The sequence below is a fragment of the Amblyomma maculatum genome, chromosome 1 (assembly GCF_055883805.1).
Source record: "Amblyomma maculatum isolate TAMU_Amacu chromosome 1, ASM5588380v1, whole genome shotgun sequence".
Lineage (NCBI taxonomy): Eukaryota > Metazoa > Arthropoda > Arachnida > Ixodida > Ixodidae > Amblyomma > Amblyomma maculatum.
The window spans coordinates 438,100,186-438,121,140 of record NC_139344.1 but is presented as its reverse complement, the minus strand read 5'-3'; the positions used below and the strand labels follow the sequence as shown (position 1 = coordinate 438,121,140).

General features: G+C 44.7%; 1 protein-coding gene and 1 long non-coding RNA gene across 2 annotated transcripts in view; one reads left to right on the top strand and one right to left on the bottom strand.

The window, feature by feature from the left end:
• The window catches only part of LOC146209514 (uncharacterized), a 425,568-nt gene that overhangs the window by 176,535 nt on the left and 228,078 nt on the right, over positions 1-20,955 (bottom strand). The window lies entirely within an intron of this gene.
• Positions 6,990-10,319, top strand: LOC146209515 (uncharacterized). The gene is made up of 3 exons (XR_014703448.1): positions 6,990-7,677; positions 9,009-9,088; positions 10,252-10,319. It is a non-coding gene; the product is annotated as an uncharacterized LOC146209515 (long non-coding RNA).

Genomic DNA, 20,955 nt, shown 5'->3' with positions numbered 1-20,955 from the left:
ACTGTTTAGCTTTTATACTTAATTTTCGGATTGCAATATAAAGTAGCTATTGTGCTAAACTTTATATATCGTAAAAGCTCTCTGTCAGATTTTTAATACTGTTTTCTTAAGCCTTGAGACATTGCTTAACATGCTTTATGTGCGATGTTTTTGCCAGGCGGGAAGCATGGCGTTGCTGTCTCTGCTGTACAGCCCGTGGTCGCTTCGGGTGTCATCGCCGGAGCCATGGCCGCTGTGGCTCGCCCAGTGCGAGTCGTTACAGAGCAGCCTGCACTGCGCCCAGATGCTGCTCTCGGCAGCGCTCTCGGACAACACCTACTTCCTGCTGCACGCCACCTTCTACGTGAGTGGCGGTGCAATTATTGCGAAAGACATACTAGTGCCCTCAAAATAAAACAGAGCACGGACCTGTGCAAAATGTTCTCTCTTCATCCGGGCTGTTAATGAGGCAAACGTCCGGATGTCCCACAAGCATCGAAACTATACACATCTGCGTCCGCTTCAAGGGCGCACCGCGAAAAAAAAATTTTCTTTGTTCGTGTGCTCCATTTTATTTTGGGGGCAGTAGTATGTTCTTCCCACCGCATGAATAATTTGCGGCTACATCCTGTTCCGGATTCTCTTTCCCGCTCAGGGTCAGCAAAAATTATGGGGACTCTTAAGCTCTGCCTCTAAGGTTATGACGAGATAGCTGGGCTACCAGCCTACATAAAAAGCCCGCTTTAACCAACACGTATGAACGTGCCCGCGTGGCCTATAAGGGTAAGTGAATTCGATGGTCCTGGCAGGCTTATTGTGACATCAGCCTTTCATATGAAAGGAGAGGCCTGAGTTAGCAGCTCTTGGAAGAAGGCAGCAGAGCAGGTAACACCAACACAGAGCACGAGAGGCCCACACACGCACACAAGGACTGCGCGCTGCCTGTTTCCCTCTCCCCGCTCGTTTTGGGATAACCGGTACCGCGCGAGGTGGCTATAAAGAAAGGCACGCGCCGCCGTCTCGCCCTCTTCATTCCTGCGCTTCGCCCTGGCTCTTTGCTCCTGGACGTGCGGGCTGTTCGCTGCCTGCCCTCCCGGACGACGATCCCGCACCGCCTTGGACGACCCCCTGTGAAATTAAAGATGTTTGTTATACGGCCCGCTGTGTATTTGTCGTGCGCATCCCTCGGGCAGAGGAATCGCCCACAAGATATAAGGGGATGCTTCTTGCTCTTCGACTACATCTCAAACATGTTGAGTGCAGCACCGATTAGTGAACGTGACATGGGCCATGCGAACAAAACAATACATAGCCTATACCGGTGTCAGTGTGAAGGTTTTCTGGTAACACAAATCACGAAGGAAGAAATGCTTTCACATTAATGAATGTAGAATTGGGCTACGCATTATGCAAACTGGAGAGGTCTATAACGAAGTCGTGTTCAACTCCTGAAGCCCTCAGGCTTGTATTACATCTTTCTTTTCAGTGTGTGTTTTAGCTCTCACTCTTCTCGTAACTCTCTCACCAGCTTAGCTTCAAACGTGTGACACTGCATGGATAGCAAATATTGTCCACAACAAAAGATTTCGCCTAGATTCCGGGAGGATGTGAGGACTTAATACGAAAAATGAATCATCATTCTCCAAACGTAGACCTAAACATTTCGTCAAATATTTCATTGACTTGATACAAAGTGCCATTCTTCTGAAAATTAGGATTCTTTTCACAATGTGCTTTGTTGTATTGCTTGCCATAGAAGCATTTCGAAATATTAAACTTATTTCGGATAAATAATCTTGTCTAATGCGTTTTATAATTAAAACATTTTTTTCACGTCTTCTAGTTCCTGCTGTTCCAGGCCACAGCCATGATCCTAATCCTCGGAAGCGGAATCTACATGCTTGGAAACAACGCGAATAAGCTCGCGGGTGTGAGTATTAAGGTTCCGCACCCCTGAAGATTCACTTGACGCGGTTTCCTAAATACAAGCGAGATGGGCGGTGTCCCTCTGCTTTGAAGAAAATATAATATGCACTCTGATCATTTAGCACGATGTAAATGTAAAGTATGTAAGGATCTAACAGGAATTTCTTCTGCATTTTTCTCTATGGTTTATTTATTTTAATGAATTTTCGTCTCTCTCTCTCTCCGTTTTTTTCCTTCTAGTTCGTGCAATCTCTACAATCAACTATATCGATTTCGTATTAGGGTATTTTGGTGACATTTAATGCTTTAAGTATTGATTGGTGCCATTGTCTTTAAGAGAAAGACTTAAGGCATATTAACGAGGAATCCAAGGAATCGGAAACGATTAATATTTTTATATTATTATTATTATTATCATCATCATCATCATCATCATCATCACGTCGGTTCTTAGAGACGAGGTTATTTGTTACTCAGGTTAAGACTTTGAATGCTGATCCGGGGAATGCATTTAAGTTATCATAAACTTTCAATCACTAAATCTATTTTTTTAGAGCAAATGAGAACATATGTACCGAAAATGAAAATTCACCTTTTACTACATAACAATAATTAAGAACTGTGATCACAGTGCCTTTCACAAACCATTTTTGCAAAGTGCAAATTTCATGCCCATGAAAGCCTGTTATCATCTGAACAACGTTCACACGGTATTGCAATATCTGCCATTGGATTCGATTTATTTAAAAAGACAATGCATGTGTTGTTCTTAGTGCTTCAATACAGGAAGTTGAATGGACGATGTGCCTAATGTTTGGAACATTATTTCCACTGATTTCTTGGGATTCCTTTGTATTACAGAGAAAAGTCTGGCTTCCCGCTAGTTGATTGAATTCATCAAATCGCTGTCAGAGAAAGAAAGCTACCACGATAGCGAAACGTTTGTAAATTCGAAAAGCAAAATGTACGGAACGCAATTGTTCGATGTCAGGGCAGGTTAAAGAACCCCAGGTGGTCGAAATTACTTCATAGGCCTTTACTATGGCTCCTCTTTCTCTCTATCTACTCCCCTTCCTTCGTTTTCTTACGGCGCGGGTCATATGTTCCCTGAAAATATGTGACTTATACTGTGCTTTTCCGCGCTTGCATTTTTTGCGCCAGAGATATAATCTTCAAACACATAAATTGTGGGAACCTGTAAGGCGCTTTCTACCTTCGCAGACGGAGGCTGCACTCACGGGCGGCGTACACGCGGCCCACCTGTGCTTCACCCTCAACGACCACTACTTCAAGTCTAGGGGATACTGAAGGCCCGCCGGGAAGATTACCTAGCTCATTCACATCAGGACACACGAAAACTAAAAGCAGTGTCGTAGTTGGCAGGAAATCATAAACTGTGCTACTTGTGCTCGATATTTTAAAATTTGTATTCTTATGTCGGCGTTTCACCTTTTACTAAAGCAAGGCACCCGTGTGCTGTGCGATGGCAGTGCATGTTAAGAAACCCCAGGCGATCGAAATTTCTGGAGGCCTCCACTACGGCGTCTCTCACAGCCTAAGTCGCTTTGGGACGTTAAACACCACAAACCAAACCAATATGTGACTGCGGTATGAATCTAAAGTATTTAAATAGGATAAGTATATTTAGGCATGTAAAAAGGACATACATTTGCATTTTTGCAGTCATTCACTGAAAACTCCGACAAGGTGGTCAATAGTGCCACGTAATGGTTTACGCAGATGTGGGCGTCATATTCCATCCTCGTTTCTGTACGGCTGCATAAACATTTTGTACATGCCACCTTGAAAAGAGAGCATAGGAGCAAGAACAAATGTACTCTAACACCAAATAAATTAAAGTGAATGCTCTAATTATAAACTCTTGATAGCCAATTGATCAACGACGACATTAGCGCAAGACATAAAATGCGGCTCATTTACGACAGTGTAATACCAACTTAACCTAAGAATGTTGTTGCAAGCAAACAGCATTGATAACTTTTTTAGGCGTAACTTTCAGTTCCCTGCTTCAGTTATTTCACATCCTTCAAGTTTCAAAGATGATGCCAGCTATGGGCTCTCGCTTTCCCTCCACTGCTGTAATGCGCAATAGTCAGCCCACACTTCAGTCTGTTCCAATCATTGCGGGTCCACCACAGCTAACTCGAAGGACACGATTTCTAGCGTCTAATTAAGTGAAATACAAAGTTTAGGAAATTCGTTTTCCGCTGTAAGTGGCTGACTCTGGGGGACGCATTTCGGGAACAATAGCGACAGCCTGATCAATGCCCCCAAGCGCTTCTGAAGAACAACTCAAAAACAGACAACCACAGTAGAAAAGAGGGACACACAGCGTCGTGCTCATTGATCTTCATGTGGTTAGCCATAAACACCATTACAAGAGCTTCGCACAATCCAACAGAAAGGGCGGAGTCAAATTTTCAATTTATGACTTCAAACATTCTACATAAGATGCACTTATTATGAAACAAGGCGGAAACACAGCAATAGAGGACACATGTTGACTTAGGTGACATACACACAGGGTCGCAGCAGATAAGCATCTGTGCACTTGCGCACTCAATGGAGGCGGAATGCAAGGCACCCGTGTTCTGTGCGATGTCAGTGCACGTTAAAGAACCCCAGGTGGTCGAAATTTCCGGAGTCCTCCGCTACGGCGTGTGCTTCTAAAGCCTTGATGCGAGTTTGACTTAGGTTGCAGCTTTCCTCAACTTTGGCACACGCGCCTGCCAACCCTCCGCGGGTGAGTCGGTGTCGGACGTTGCTTTGAGTTTTTGTGCGGATCGGTTGGGAGGCATAACTTCTAAAAGCATACAAGACGGCCCTAGGTCTTCCCATGTCCACAGCTACCCATAAGCTCATGGTTCTCGGAATCTCCAATACCGTGAGCGAATTGATCGAGGCAACCCTCACCACCTAGTATGAGCGGCTCTCACTCACGCACGCTGGCCGAGCGGTAAAGCTCATGGTTCTTGGAATCTCCAATACCGTGAGCGAATTGATCGAGGCAACCCTCACCGCCTAGTATAAGCGGCTCTCACTCACGCACGCTGGCCGAGCGGTACTGCAGCAAGTTGGGATCTCCCTGTCGAGATCGGCCCCAAGTTACGCTGAACTTACACCGGAATATCGCCTAAGTTTCCGCATTCCACCCATTCCCAAACAGATGCATCCGGAACACCACGCCGAAAGACGGGCCGACCGGGCTCGTCAATTCGAGAAACGCTTCAGCGGACGTCCGGACGTCCCGTATACGGACGCCTCTTACCATCCATCGAGGCCAGCGATGGTGGCGGTAGCTCTCGTCCCTCACCGCAGCTGGTACACAGCCTGCAGCATTCGCAATGCAGAAGCAGTCACCGCAGCTGAGGAGGTTGTCATTGCGCTAGCGCTAGCCGACCCTAATACCAAAGTCGTCATCAATGACTCTCAACAGGCTATTCGCAATTGCGATGCTGGCCGTATCTCTTGCCAGGCGTTACACATTTCAAGTTCTACAGCACCCTCTTCCACATCTTGCTTACTTCTTTGGGCTCCAGCACACGAGTCGCTCAGCGGAAACGCCCAGGCACACACTCTCGCTCGAGATCTCAGCTGCCGAGCCGAGAGTATGATCAGCCACCCTGCTTCCGCCGACACTAATATTTCACGCGCTTCTCTACTCACCACTTACACGGACATGCTCCAGCACTACCGACTCCAAAGGTGCACATATCCTCCCGCACACCGAGATCTAACAAGACGCGAGGCCGTCCAATGGCGCAAATTACAAACTGGCAGTTTCCCACACCCCCTCTTATACAGCAGGTTCTTTCCGGATCAGATAGCCCCCATGTGTAAACACTGCTCAACTCCGGCCACACTCATACACATGGTGTGGACTTGTACACATTACAACACAGACAACACAAACACCCCAGAGACGTGGGAGTCTCTCCTGTGTACTTCCGAGCAGGCAGACCAACGCTGGCTTATCCAGCGCGCGGTGGAGGCCGCGGCATTTCTAAGGATCCCCGCCGACCTCCTCTAAGTCAGCGCAACCGGTCCTTTGACTGGTCCCCTGTTTTTGGGCGCAATAAAAGAGTTCACCACGACCACCACCGCTACGGCGTCTCTCTTAGCCTGAGTCGCTTTGGGGCGTTAAACCCCACAACCCACCCAACTCAATTTTATTAAGGGGAAAGTCGTTATAGGCTCACACTCGCGGCGTCTGGCGTCTTGTCCCATTATAGCTCTGAATCAAATGACATCAACCTTCCCCTTTCTTTCTTGTTGTGTATCATTAGGAATATAGTTTATATTAATAAATGAATACCTTCTCTACCGGGAATCGAACCTCCATCTCTTTGATCCAGAGCTGCGCGCTTTAAGTAACTGCGCCACGCGCGGGATCCTGAAATGCCCATCATAATTCTCCATGTGTACTTTGAGGATGTCAGCAGCAATGCCCCGCCGCGGTGGCGCAGTGGTTACGGCGCTCGACTACTGTGTCCAAGGAAGCGGGATCGAATCCCGGCCTCGGCGGCTGCGTTTCGATGGAGGCGAAACGGAGTGGAGTCCGTGTGCTGTGCGATATCAGTGCACGTTAAAGAACCCCAGGTGGTCGAAATTTGCGGAGTCCTCCACTACGGCGTCCCTCATAGCCTGAGTCGCTTTGGGACGTTAAACCCCACAAACCAACCAACCAGTAGCAATGGCTGTAGCTGCAATAAGTGATTATGACAATGATGACATTAGCAATGATAATGACGGCTCATTTAGTCGATAGTGATATTGAGAGTAAACGTAATGCACCGTGTGCCCCAGCAAGGCTAGACGTTCGCATTTTTGCACTGTAGATTCCACAGTGCTCTTGCAATTGTTGACTGACCCAGGTGAGAGGAGGCCGAAGTTAGGGGGAAGAGGAAAAGATAGGTGTGGTGTATCTTTATCGCATCGTCATGACACTGCATTTCCTGCGCCATCACTTATCAGCCACGCAAGTAACAGTGGGCGCATCACTTGTCTTTCATGCTTTAAAAGCGTCTGTGCAACAATAAAGATTATTCACTTCCACCCTGGCATGTCAATGAGAGACAACAGCTGGCGACGAGGCGGCGACGGCGACGGCTGGCGATGGCTGTCGGCAGGTTCGGCGAGTACCGTCTTGAGCACGACCGCGTCATAGGACGAATACGGCGAACGCCTGGAAATGTTTTGCGATGCGAACCAGATAACGAAGCAAGAGCAGAAAAGGGCAGTCCTGCTCAGTTGTTGCGGCGAAGAAGCGCACGGGCTCATCGTAACTTTGGTGAAGCTAGCAAGACCGACAACAGCAACTTACAGCGAACATAAGACAGCGGTTCACAAGCACCTGCATCCAAGGCCTTCAGAGCTGTACGCCAGTTTTTGTTCTACAGAAGAATCCAGGCTGCCGAGAAATCAGCTGCGGACTACGTCACGGAGCTGCTGCAGCTAGCCGAAGACTTCGGGTTCAGCGAAAGGCAACTCCCACTAGACATCATGATGCGGGATCGTTTCGTATGTAGTCTCCAAAACGAAGGAGTTCATCAGCGACTACTCGCAGAAAGCGATCTCACACTTATGATTGCGTACGACTTGGCCGCGACAGCAGAAGCAACAGCCAAGCAACAGCAAGACATACGGAAGCAAAGCCGAGGCGAGACAGCGGGCAGCCAAGGGTGTGATACAAGTAACTCCGCCCGAAGCAAGACTTCACGAGAGAGAGCTGGAACTTCTACCGGTGCAACGGTAAGCACGCTCCTCATTTATGCTGTTTCAGGAAAGCGGCATGCTTCAAATGCAAAAATGTTGGTCACATAGCGAAGGCTTGTCGTTCAAAAGACTAAAATAGAGAGGTTCGGAAGACCATACGTCAAAGGGCAAATAAGAGCAAGGGCGTTTACGAAATGAGTGTATTATTTTCACTCTGCGAAGTGAATGAACAGTACCAGAATTTCATTGTTCAAGTCGTAATTGAAGGGCATGAACTCCCGATGGAGGTTGATTCCAGAGTGTCGTGCTCAATTGTAAGTGAAGACACATTTCGAGCCATCGAGGGAAACTGGCGTAAAATTCCGCTGAAAGGTTCCGGAAAGATTTCGGAACAGGCGTTACCTGTTTTGGGGCGTGCAATAGTCTTTGTGTAATTCAACGGCCGGAAGGCAAAGCTGCCTTTGCTGGTAGTAAAGAAGCAAGGCAAGAGCCCAATTGGACGAAACTGGTCTACTCCACTAGGCATTGGCTTGCGAGAAATCCAAATGAAAGTGGAAGACGTGCCTTCAAGATTTTGTGAGGTGTTTTGCAGGGACCTTCCTGACTTAAACGGACCCCCAGTGTATATCCAATTGAAAGACGACACCCAGCCGGTGTTTCTCAAACGTCGGCCAGTGCCACTTGCACACAAGGATGCCGTGGCCGAAGAAATTGATCGCTTGGTGTGACAAGGCGTTTGGGAACCCGTCGAATCATCAAAGTGGGCAACGCCACTGGTAGTAAGAAAACAGACAGCACTTTGCGTTTTTGCGGCGACTATCGCAGCACAGTAAACACTGCTCTAAAAAACAGCAGGTACACATTACCCACTACAATGGAAATCTTGATTGCTTTGGATTCACGCAAGTGGTTTACTAAGCTAGATCCAGCCCAGGCTTATAAACAGCTTACGCTAGACGACTAGTCGGCTGAGGTGCTCACAGTTAACACGATAAAATAACTGTTCAAGGTCAAGCGTCTACCGGTAGGAATTTCAGTGGCTCCGTGGGTGTTTCAAAGCGTCATCGGGACACCCTTAGCAGGTATTTCCGGCGTGAAAGCTTATCTTGATGACAACCTAATAGCGACAAGTAATGCCGAGGAACACTCCGAGCGATTGGAGACCACGCGAGAGAATCTTCAGAAGATAGTTAAGAGTAAATGAAAAGTGGGAAGAATTGAAACGAACAAGCATTGAATTTTTGGGTCACAAGATGGATGACAAAGGCGTACACCCCAGGAAAAGCAAGACTGATGCCATCCAGCAAGCGCCGGCGCCCAAGTGCACGAGAGCTGCAAGCCTTCTTGATCTTGCTCAATTTTTACAGCAGTTTCCTCAAGGGAAGGACTGAAGCAGTCGAGCCACTGTACAAGCTCCTCGATCGTGACCATGAATGGGAGTGAACAGGTGAGTACCAATGTGCCTCTGACAACCTAAAACAATTGCTACGCTCAGACTCTGTACTAGCTCCGGATGATAGCAAGCGTCCTTTGGTTTTCTGTTGTGACGTATCCTGTTGTGGGGGGTGGCAGTACTAGCCCATCGTGCAGATAATGGAAAAGAGCAGCCTATTGCTGTGCTTCACGAACTCTTGGCTGTAATGAGTGGAACTATGCCCAAATTGATAAAGAGGGATTGGCTGTGCTATTCGGCGGGGCACCTTACGGTGATTACTGATCACAAGCCGCTACTCGGCTTGTTTAACCCATACAAGCGAGTGCCCTAAGTTCTGTCGGCAAGAATGATTCGCTGGATTTTCAATTCAATTCAATTTATTTTCAACTCGAGGTTGAAGGCCCTCAGGCGAAAATAGCTGTTCTAGAACAGCTTGAAGAGTGCCTGAGGGCCCATACATGGCAGCAGTTGTCCCACAGTAAATTACAGTGTAGACTCACATCAATTTAACATCCGTTCAAACAAAATCTAACAAAAAATTCAAAGTACAGTACTTAACAAAACAGTAGTTATTCACGGAAAGTATAAGAAATTTGCGTTATGCCTCAATTCACAATGAAACTTATAAAGCCCTACAGAATTCTAACATGTCAGTACAGCTCTAATCACGAAGTGAGCATGGTTATTGAAACATAAGTAGTTCATTTGGTTACAAAATAATGTCGCAATGTTTTTTATTGAAAGTCTTGAAATATATTGCCCTCTTATCATAGTCATTGAGAAGAAGTGGAAGTTGGTATTGTAAGGATTGACAGAGAAATTCGGTACGCCGGTGCGGAACAAACCACTTGTCACAGCTGCGGGTGCGGTCGTCGCTTTTTTGTTTGCTTAGACTTGCGGAGCTCTTTAAAAACGTTTGAGGATCATTGTTTGCAAAACAGAAAGTATTAATTAAGCGATATTGTAGGTAATATTGTGCTTTTATTATATGATACTTGAGAAACCGTGCTTCTGTCGGATGGTAATACGATACATTACAATATTACGAAGAGCTTTTTTCTGTAAAAGAAAAATTGCGTTAATGTTGCCGATCGTTGTTGTTCCCCAAACAAGCGAACAATAGTTTAAATGTGATGTGAATAATGCGTGGTAAATGTGAACTTTTATTTTTTCAGGCAGATAATAACGACATCTAGCAAGCGTTCCCACAGCTGATGACAGTGATTTGCTCAAACAATCAATGTGGTACGACCATGTCAGGTCAGTCGAAAATGTCACTCCTAAAATCTTATGTTGGTTAACAACTTCAATAGTAGCTGTACCGTGCGTGAAAGGACGATCTATTGCAGCCTGTTTGTTTCTTGGTTTAAAAATTATGGCTTTAGATTTATTTGCGTTGATCTTAAGATCATTGGCGTTGGACCAGTTGATTATCTTAGACATCTCAGTTTCCTGTTTTGCAGCTACTTCCTGTATATCATCCAGAAACAAACATGCTGGTATCATCGGCATAAAGAACATAACAGGCATCAGAATTCGGTTGAACAATATCGTTGTACATATACATTGAAACGCAGTGGCCCCAGTAGACTGCCTTGTGGCACACCAGAAGAAATACTCTTAAAAGATGAGGAGTGGTCCCCAATACTCACACACTGCTTTCGATCACTCAAGTACGATTAAAACAACACATGCGATGCACCGCGGATACCGTAAGCACTCAGCTTTTTCAACAAAAGCTTGTGGTTCAGGAAATCAAAGGCCTTGCTAAAATCCACAAAAATACCCAAAGTAAGCATTTTGTATTCAATGTTTTTGATAAGTTCTTTCACCGTTAACAGTGCTGTTTCAGTCGATTTTCCTCGACGGAAACCACGCTGATGCTCTCGTAGTATATTATGTTTAGTGAAGAATGTTTCTATGCGTACCAACAAGATTTTTTCTAAGCCCTTTGAAAATACTGGCAGTATAGACACCGGCCTGTAGTTCGTAAGGTCATTTTCTTTGCCGCCTTTAAAGATGACCAATACTTTTGCTTCTTTCATGCGATTTGGGAAGCATCCAGTTGTGAGGACCAGGTTGAAAATATATACTAGGTGAGGCGAGGTAACGTTAATTACGAACTTGACAGGCTTGATCTGAATAACGTCGACATCAGTTGAGCTGGTATTTTTCAGGTTAAGGAACGTGCTACAAATTTCCGTTTCGTTCGTTGGCTCGAGGAATACGGTTGGATTTAGTTTGTACCTAGTCGTTGACCCTGTTTCGTCGCAGGTTGGTCTCATCATGTTTACAAAATGGGCATTGAAATCTTCGGCTAAATCGACACCCGAAATACATTTGCCATCTTTTGACATTTCAGGAGTGCTGCACTTGCGATGTTGTCTTTGAATAATTTCGTTAATGACCTTCCACACTTTCTGAGGACCATTTCTTGACGCATCAGATAGGATGTTATTATAGTAAGCAAACTTCGCTTTTCTTAACTCTGCAGTCAATTTATTTCGATACTTCTTGAAGTTTGTTAGTGCTGTCGTTTCCCTGGTACGCAAGAAGTCTTGGAACAGTTTTTGTTTCTCCTTAACCATCCTCAAATGATCGGGTGCTATCCACGGCTTTCTTATTTTATTCTTTAGTTTTGCTTTTCTATATGGAAAACATTTATTGTAATGGTCACAGAACAAGACCAGGAATTTGTTGTAAGCTTCAGAGGCATTATTCTCATTGTAAATAGGAGACCAGTCGTTGTATAGTAGGCGTGCCCGGAAAGATTCCAGATTACTTTTCGATATGCTCCTATACTTGGGTTCGTCCTCGCTCGTTTTTTTTTTTGTGACCTAAAGCTGGAATACCCAATAAATATTGGACAGTGGTCACTTAAGTCATAGCATATGGTGCCAGCGGAGTGTACGACGGTGTCTTGATTGACAATGAAAAGGTCAAGGACGGATTCGCCTGTCTCGGTTACTTGCGTTGGTGTGTTGATGACAGAATGAAAGCCAGACGCCAACAGTTTGTTACTGAAATCAAGAGAATGACAGTCATTTCCACCTAAGTTAATATTAAAGTCACCTCCTAATAGCAGACGATATTCATGAAAGGAAGCATGCTCCAAAAGTTATTCGATGAAGGTAAAAAAATGATTTTTGTTTCCAGAAGCAGGGCTATATACCACTGCGAATATATATTTCCCGCTAGAAACACACAACGCCTCCAGGTCAGTATTACTTTGCGTGAAATGGTGCATCACCTCACAGCACACATCATCTCTGATAAGCATGGCGACGCCGACGCCACGTGCCTCAGTTCGGATTTGGCAATAGTGTTTATAACCTGCTAATGTTAACATCAGGCTTTTTTCATGATACCATGTTTCCGTTATCATGACGACATGATTCCTGAACCGAAATTCGTCAAGAAACGTAGTAAATTGTTCTTGTTTTGATGCCAGTGAACGCGCGTTGATATGTACAGCTGACGTTACTGCCTGGGTTGGTGCCTGCAGTGTGATATTAGAAGGTGAGCAGAACTCTCGATAAAACATAATGAGGATGAAAGCAAGGAACTAACTACGCATCAGATCAGTCAATCTTTGATAAGTCATTTTCGTGCTCAATTCGCACCACGTTGCTTCCCTCGGCTTTTCGCGCAAGAACTTTTCCATTCCTGGCACATACAAACTTCCAATCAAACTCGCGTTTCCTTTTTATTGCCAGGGAAAGAAGTCGCTTCAGGGTTGGGCAGAGATGTTCATTTACAAACACACTTTCTTTATATGGGAAGCCGACTTGTTCATTCGTTATGTGTTTGTTTCGAGCCTTTTCCAGAAGAGCATCTCTTTTCTCGCGGCTTTTGAATTGCACAATAATGTTGGCCTTGCCATCCTCACGAGTTGGCACGCGATGACAAACTGCTATGTCATCAGCAGCGATAGGTTCGCCTACAGCATTGCACGTCTTTCCCACCAGTTCCGTAACATTTTCATCTTCTTTCTGCACCAACCCTTTTATTTCGACGTTAGATCTCCTCGAGTACTGTTCTGCTTGAACCATTCTGCGCTGAAGCTGCTCAATGGCATGTTCGTTAGCCTTCACCCTTTTCCGCAAACTTTCGTTCTCTTTCTTCAGATCTTTGTTTCCTTCTTGCTTTTCTGCTAATTTATTTTTCATTTCCTCAAATTCTGCGTTGATCAACGTGATGGAATCTTTTAGACTTTTCATTTCCGCGCGAAGCTCGCGTAGTTCGCCTCTGGCATCCCTGTCAGAGTTATGAGGCATCACTACAGGATACGCTTTCTACACACAAACAAAAACTGCGGCAGCAGCAACAGCAATATCTATACAGCTCTTCCGTTAGACAAAGTCAAATCGATACATCAACCTGCAGTGCAAAAGGTGGAAGAAATCAACGAAACAGTCGGCCTGCTGTCGCTGCTGCCTAGTGCCAGATCCAGGGGTGAGCAGCTTTCTTTTATAGCCCGATTAGTGACGTCAGTGGTGATGTCAGATGCGCCAGATATCCCTCCGGTGGCCGTCGATTGTCCGGTAATAGGGGTGGTAAGTACGGCTGTCTTTTTCTGCAGTGCAAAAGGTGGAAGAAATCAGCGAAACAGTCGGCCTGCTGTCGGTGCTGCCTAGTCTGCTGTCGCTGTGGTTGTCTGCATATAACTATCGCTTGGAGTACAGACCAGGCGAAGACAATGCTAACGCCTATGCACTCAGTCGTCTGACAGCTCCAGGAGACGAAGACTAGCCACAACCACCTGCAGATGTGCTGCTGTTAGAAGCTGTCGAGGACACCCCGCTTCAGTCGATGGACATTGCAAAGCTGGCCAAGAAGGACAAAGTCTAATCCACGGTAAAGGAACTGCTATTATGTGGCTGGCCTTCAACGTAATGGTGCAGTGCGAGATTTCGCGGTTGCTTTTTAAACAACACACGATGCCGCATGCCACACGAGAAAATCTCTGGCAGAGTTGATGTTCGGGCGTAGACTGAGGACAGAATTAGACAGGCTTCATTCGGATAGGCAACACATGCCTTAGCTGCCACTGCCAGATACTAAAAGCTGTCGTGTGGGTGACGCAGTTTATGTTAAAAGCTTTTGTCCATTTCTAGGCTGGAAAGCGGCCAGGGTAATGGCTGTGAGAGGCCCTGCATCGTATACTGTTCTGCTGGAAAACGGTGACCGCCATCACAGGTACTGGAAACGGTTGAGGAGTGCCTGAACGAGGCCCGAAGCTGACTTACTCACAAGCACGGACTACCACGTCAGGCTAACTCCGTCTGCCAGGCTGCCGGAGAAATCGCCTGCCCCCGTGGAAGCAACCAGGAAGTACGTCCAGGTCAAGCTACTTAGAAATCAATCGCACCGAGATCAACATGCGTTCGACGACCTGTTGTACGTTATGCATTAATGAGTAGCCAACATGTTGGTTGTGTTAATAATCTTAGAGGAAATGAATGTAGTGTATCTTTATCGCATCATCATGACACTGCATTTCCTTCGCCATCACTTATCAGCCACACAAGTATCGGTGGGCTTTAAAAACGGCTGTGCATCAATAAACATTGTTCAGTTCCTCTCTGGCGTCCGACTGCGTTACAAGCTGCTCTCGGTGGCCGAAAGTCCTTGGGCTTCGGCGACAACCATGGCCCAGCGCACAATCTGGAGTTGGTCTGCCAGTTGTCAGCTACCCACAGCAGTCTCCCACAGCATCCCTGTCGCTGCGCCACCTCAAAGCGGGGGGGGGGGGGGGAGTACGTTTGTTGGGATATTTACGACATAGGTGACCAAAGTCTTCCCGTGGACTCGAGTAGGGATGACAATCTGCTGAAGTGTCACCTGTATGAATTCAGGAATTCAGATAATGGAACTGCAAAGTGGTCATTTCTAGTCGGCCGCAAAAGACGTGCTCGGGCTGTGGCAGTTACTTATGAGGTTCAAGGTAGCTCAGACGCGATATGTAGTAGTGTAAGGTAAATTTGTGGGAGGTGAGCAGGCATTTTCTTGCGCTGCGAAAGGAACGTAGACCATCCACTGCCTGGTTGACGAGTGCTCGGGCGTGTTCTTCGGTGGCTGTATTCCCGAGGTGTCCACAATGCGCTGGAACCCAGGTAGTGTTTATGTGAGGTGGGATACATTTGAGGATACGGTAAGTCGGCGAATAAAAATTTGAGAAAATATATTCAGCCTAAGTGGGATAATTGACAAAGCAACGGCGACTTCTTCCCCCTCGATTGGTTGAGTTAACTGGATGAGGGTAGCGCAGCATAGGAGTGTGGGCATTATCCGAGACCGTCACTGTAAATGCAGGGTGGTGAGAGGATTGTGCTGCATCTACATAAGCAGCTGGGGCCGAAGGTGGGTAGTATTTATGGAGCTTCCTGGCCCTGACCATTCCGTGGTCATGATTTTGCGTTGGATGAATATTTGTCGGTAATGGAAGGATATGCAGACAGCTGTAGTTGGGGGGGGGGGGGGAAGTTGTGAGGTCGTTCGTCCTATGATTTTATTTTGGAGGCCTCACAGGAGCTGCCTGCCCGCTTCAAGCTGTGAAATGGGTATAGGGGCTAAAACTGTGCGCTCCTACAAGTTTATCAACTGTGTTGTGCACCCTCCGTTGGAGGGGTTTTCTAGTAGCGGTATTGTGAGGAAGATTGTGAACTAGACAAGCAAATGCAGCAACAAAGCAGTCCAGTCTGTAATGCACTGCCTCTGAAGCGAAATGAAATGACAGAGCATATTCTGGCGGTAGGACGCAAAAGCCGTAGTAATTAATTTAACTCTCCATACCACGCTACAAGAGCACACACGACACCGTAGGAGAGCCTACAGCAGCTGGCGCAATGAAGGCGAAAGCCTTCCTTGACTCTTCAAAGGAGTGCGCAAAAATGACTGCCCGCGAATTGCGTGACCATAAGACAGATCCAAACCAATCTAACGCAATCCACTAACAGGTCAAAAAAGGCAGAATACCAAATCCAGTCATGATGATTCAACTATTATGCCTTAATTGTACTGCATAATCGCTAGCTACTTTTGTCATAGCCCAAATCCAAGCCATAGTAAAGAATTCAATCGAGAATCGTCATAACAAGCCAGAATTGAATCCACTCATGATTACTTGGCTATAATGCCCAAATGACAGTGCATATGATTTGCAAATTTAGTCATATCCCGAATTGAAGTCATAGCCCATAATCTAATCCAGAATTCACAGAACAATCCAATACCAAATCCAGCCATGACTAATTTGTTATGATGCCCAACATAAATATACGAACTAACCCTCAAAACCCTTGGTTCACAAACAGACTCAAACGTCTTGAAAATAAAAAGAAGCGTCTTTTCCGTTCGGCCAAGTTACGCCCTAGTCAAAACGCTTGGAACAAATATTACGCAGCTGAAAAAATGTATTTATTAAACATTCGAGAAGCTAAACGCACGTTTTTCCATACCGATCTGGCCAAAATGTTGACTACTAACCCCCGAAGGTACTGGCAAGTCATTAACCCCCAGCACACACGTACTATTTCCCTCACCGACGCATCAGGTGCTACCATCTGTGAAACTGAATGCGCCAATATGTTCAATACAGCCTTTTCATCCATATTTACCAATGAAACAGATCCGATATTTCCTTCAAACCCGGTTATTATCCAGGATACCATGCCATCTCTTACATTTTCTTCAACAGGAATTTTGTCACTAATAGAAAACATTAAACTTTCATCCTCGGCTGGAATTGACAATATCAGTGCCAAAATACTGATTAACACCAAAGATATATGTTCATCCCTGTTGTGCTTGTTATTCACTCAGTCACTCCTCACAGGTCAACTGCCCAAAGAGTGGAAACATGGGAAGGTTGTTCCAGTCTACAAATCAGGTAACAAGAACTCACCGCTAAATTACCGTCCAATCTCGCTAACTAGTATTCCTTGCAAAATCATGGAACATGTCATCTATACCCACATCATGGCATTTCTTGATTCCAACAATTTTTTCCATCCTGCTCAGCACGGTTTTCGCCGAGGTTACTCCTGCGAGACCCAACTTTCTACATTCATTCATGACCTGCATGCTAACCTTGATTCTAACCTACAAACTGATGTCATATTTTTAGATTTCGCTAAAGCTTTTGATAAAGTACCTCATAAACGCCTACTGATAAAACTTTCCCGATTAAATTTACACCCTGATATATTGAAGTGGATTGAAGAGTTCTTAACAAATCGTTTTCAGTTTGTCTCCGTTAACAATGTGAACTCTAACTCACTCTTAGTAACGTCAGGCGTCCCCCAGGGGTCTGTGCTTGGCCCGCTACTCTTTCTAATATACATTAATGATCTGCCCTCAAACGTAACATCTAACATACGTATGTTTGCTGACTACTGTGTACTGTATCGTGCTATTCTCACCACCGCTGACCAATCTTCTCTTCAAAACGATCTTAATGCTGTTCAAGACTGGTGTAACGAGTGGCGAATGGAACTTAACCCACGTAAGTGTACTCTTTTGTCTATTAACCGTCGCCGTAACCCTCTTGTTTTTCCTTACGTAATCTCTGAAGTTCCCGTACAGCTAGTTCCATCATATAAGTATTTAGGCATAACAATTTGTAGCGATCTTTCTTGGAGTACGCATGTTACTAACATAATATCGTCAGCTAACAGGACGTTAGGTTTCTTAAAGCGCCATCTTCATCATGCTCCCGAAAACGTAAAGTTATTAGCCTACAAATCATTCGTCAGGTCCAAACTAGAATTTGCATCGCCCATTTGGAATCCTCATCAACCTTACCTCATTAGTGCCCTCGAATCTGTTCAAAATCGCGCCGCTCGTTTTATTCATTCATCGTATTCTTATGAAATCAGCGATTCCTCCTTAAGAACAGCATCCGGATTATCCCCCTTATCGCTCCGTCGTCGCATTGCCAGCCTATCCTTATTTCACAAACTTTTCCACAGTCCTATGCGCATCACACCTTATATTCTTCCCCCCACACGCATATCTCCTCGCACCAGCCATCAGCTACAAGTCGCCCGTCCACGTTCACGTACCGTCACGTTTTCAAATTCCTTTTTTTCCTCGAACAGCTGCAGACTGGAACGGCCTTCCGGACAACATTGCTCTCATCACTTGCACACCACAGTTCATCGATAGTGTCAAAACTTTCCTGTTATTGTGATTATGTATTTTTGCTCTTGCCACCCCTTATGTAACACCTCTTTTTAGGGGCCTTTAAGGTAATAAAATGAAATGAAATGACCATACATAACGACTAGACGCATTAAACATAGCGCGAATCGAAGCCATTGCCAAGAATCCAGTCCAGAATTTACATTAAAAGTCGACATATAACGTATATATAGTTTGATTAATTAGCTATAATGCCTTAATGATGATGCAAATAACTTGTAACAATAGTATCTCAAATCGAAGTCATAGCCAAGAATCCAATTAAGAATACCCATAGAAAGCCAGTAGAAAATTTAGTCATGATTAATGAGCTATAATGCCTAATGGTAGTGCACAATAACTTGCGACGTTTGTCATAGCTCTAATCGAAGTCATATCCAACAATGCAATCCAGAATCCACATAACAAGCTAAGCCACGAATTTTGCGTTATTGTGCATAAGGAAACGAGTACACCCCATGAACTATATTACATGGCGAGGATGAAATTAGAGGATTCAATAGGCCGCGCCATAAAGAATAAAACGCAATACCGTTTCACACCTACGAAGTTTTTTCATTTCGTGCATCTTTTTTTTATAATTTTTACATAGGCTGCTGGCTAATGGCGTCCCCGCAACGCTCAGATGCTACTTCTTTAAACTTCCTGCGTCGCACTTCGCGTTCCGCGGAGCGGCCAGTTTGCTTTTGGTGCAACGCCAGGGGACTCGACCTGGAAACGCTAGCACCTCGCAGGCACAAAAATAATGCGTTTTTTCTTTTTTCAAGTTTTGTTTTATATATTTAAATTCCTATATTTAGCATATGAAAACATCTGAATGCCATCTGAGGATTATGAATCCTTTGTCCCCTCGTTCCTGATGTTTCATTTTTTTAATTATTTCAATATATTATTGACTCTCCACTTTGGAATTTCGTAATTAGCATCATCAAATATTGGATTTTCATCATCAGCATTTTATAATCTCTGATCCACTTTTCCTAATTTTTTATGTGTTTACAATTGATTGTCTATTGATTATTTGCTGCTGTATAGCTTCTTAATCAGCTACATTAAATAATCAAGCACTGTCTTTTCATTCTGGGAATTTTTAAACAATTGAGACCCCTTTCTTTAATTTTACCATATCTTCAATCATTGCAATTATTTAATTGATAAAAAGAACATTTAAATTCTCCTAAACTGAACCATGGAACATTTTCTTTTCATTTAGATTATTTTTACATCTTTTACGCCCCCTTCTCCCACTTGTGCCATCTTTTTCGTTATTTCAAGTTACTTATTGATCAAATGGAATCTCTAAATTTTTTAAACAGCAACTTCAAGCATTGCTTTTTATTCTGCGCATTTTGACACATGTGAAACCCCTTTTCCGAATTTTTAATTTTAGTTTCTTTAATTCGTAAAAAAAATTATTTATTACAGCATTTTCTTTAAGCTCTCAACGCCTATCACACACCAGTCAACAATCACTAGAACAGTAAATTTCCGATATGCGTTACAGGTAACTACGACTAATACGGCCACGAAGCCGATGGACTTTTGGCCGAACAAGCTGTATAAGGCTATAAGCAATAGTCTAATATCGCGAACTCGTTTAGTCGGAGAAGCGTCGCCTTCCCAGTACCCTGAATTGATTTGCTTAGTTTAGTTTAGTTATGGATCAAAGTCCCAAAGCGCTGTGAGAGACGCCGTAATGGAGGGCAACGGAGTAATTTCGACCACCTTGGGTTTTTTACGTGCGCTGGCATCGCACAGCACACGGACGCCTGTTCATTTCGCCTCCAACGATATGCAGCTGCTTGCTGTCGGCTTCGCAGCTGGGTACTCTGATTCCGCAGCCGCATTCGCTCCACATTCGGTTTAGCAGCGTTGAACCCCTCTATAGTTTTCTGTTTGATTTTTTACTTATTAGTTTACATTAAAATAATTTTGTTGAACTGCAGTGCCCTTTCTACAAAGGTCATTCATTTAAGGGACTGTCCGTACCAATTGTAATACCAATGATAGAAACATTAAATAAATTATGCCACCGCTTTTTGTTCAGACATTTGTGTTTGCAGCATTATATTTCTTATTTCGTGTTAGTTCGTTTTCGTTCTTTGCATAGAACTTTCTAAAAATGTGAAAGCGATTACTTAGCTGGACATTCTGTAGATAGCCTGCTGTGAATAAGCGGGAATGGGAGTTCTTTCCATCTGATCATACGGCGTGGTTAGCGGTATCTTACCCTTTCCAGGAGCCATCACCAGCAAATGATCATCATCCACAATGAAATATTCTTTACCTAGCGACCTAGCTATTGTCCCGGTATCAAGTCTCATAGATATCCCTAACCTCCAGCAATACCACCGTACATTCTATATTGGAATGGAGCTGTCACAGATCTCGCTTAATGCACGCATATCCACTTTAATTTCATAATATCCGTAGAGAGAGTTATCTTTAAGATACAGCTGCCTTGTTATAGAACATAGTTTATTTACCATGCCTTGTATCTAGTAAACGTATAGGTAATACGGCGCTTTAGGTTCATATGAAACTCATTATCATTGGCTAGACCGTTTTGGCGTTAAAGCCATTCTCTCACCTGCTTAGTGGGATCATTAACCACAGGCACGAACATGACCAACTTACCGAAGTGTAACTCACGAACCACCTGCTGTGCATGAATG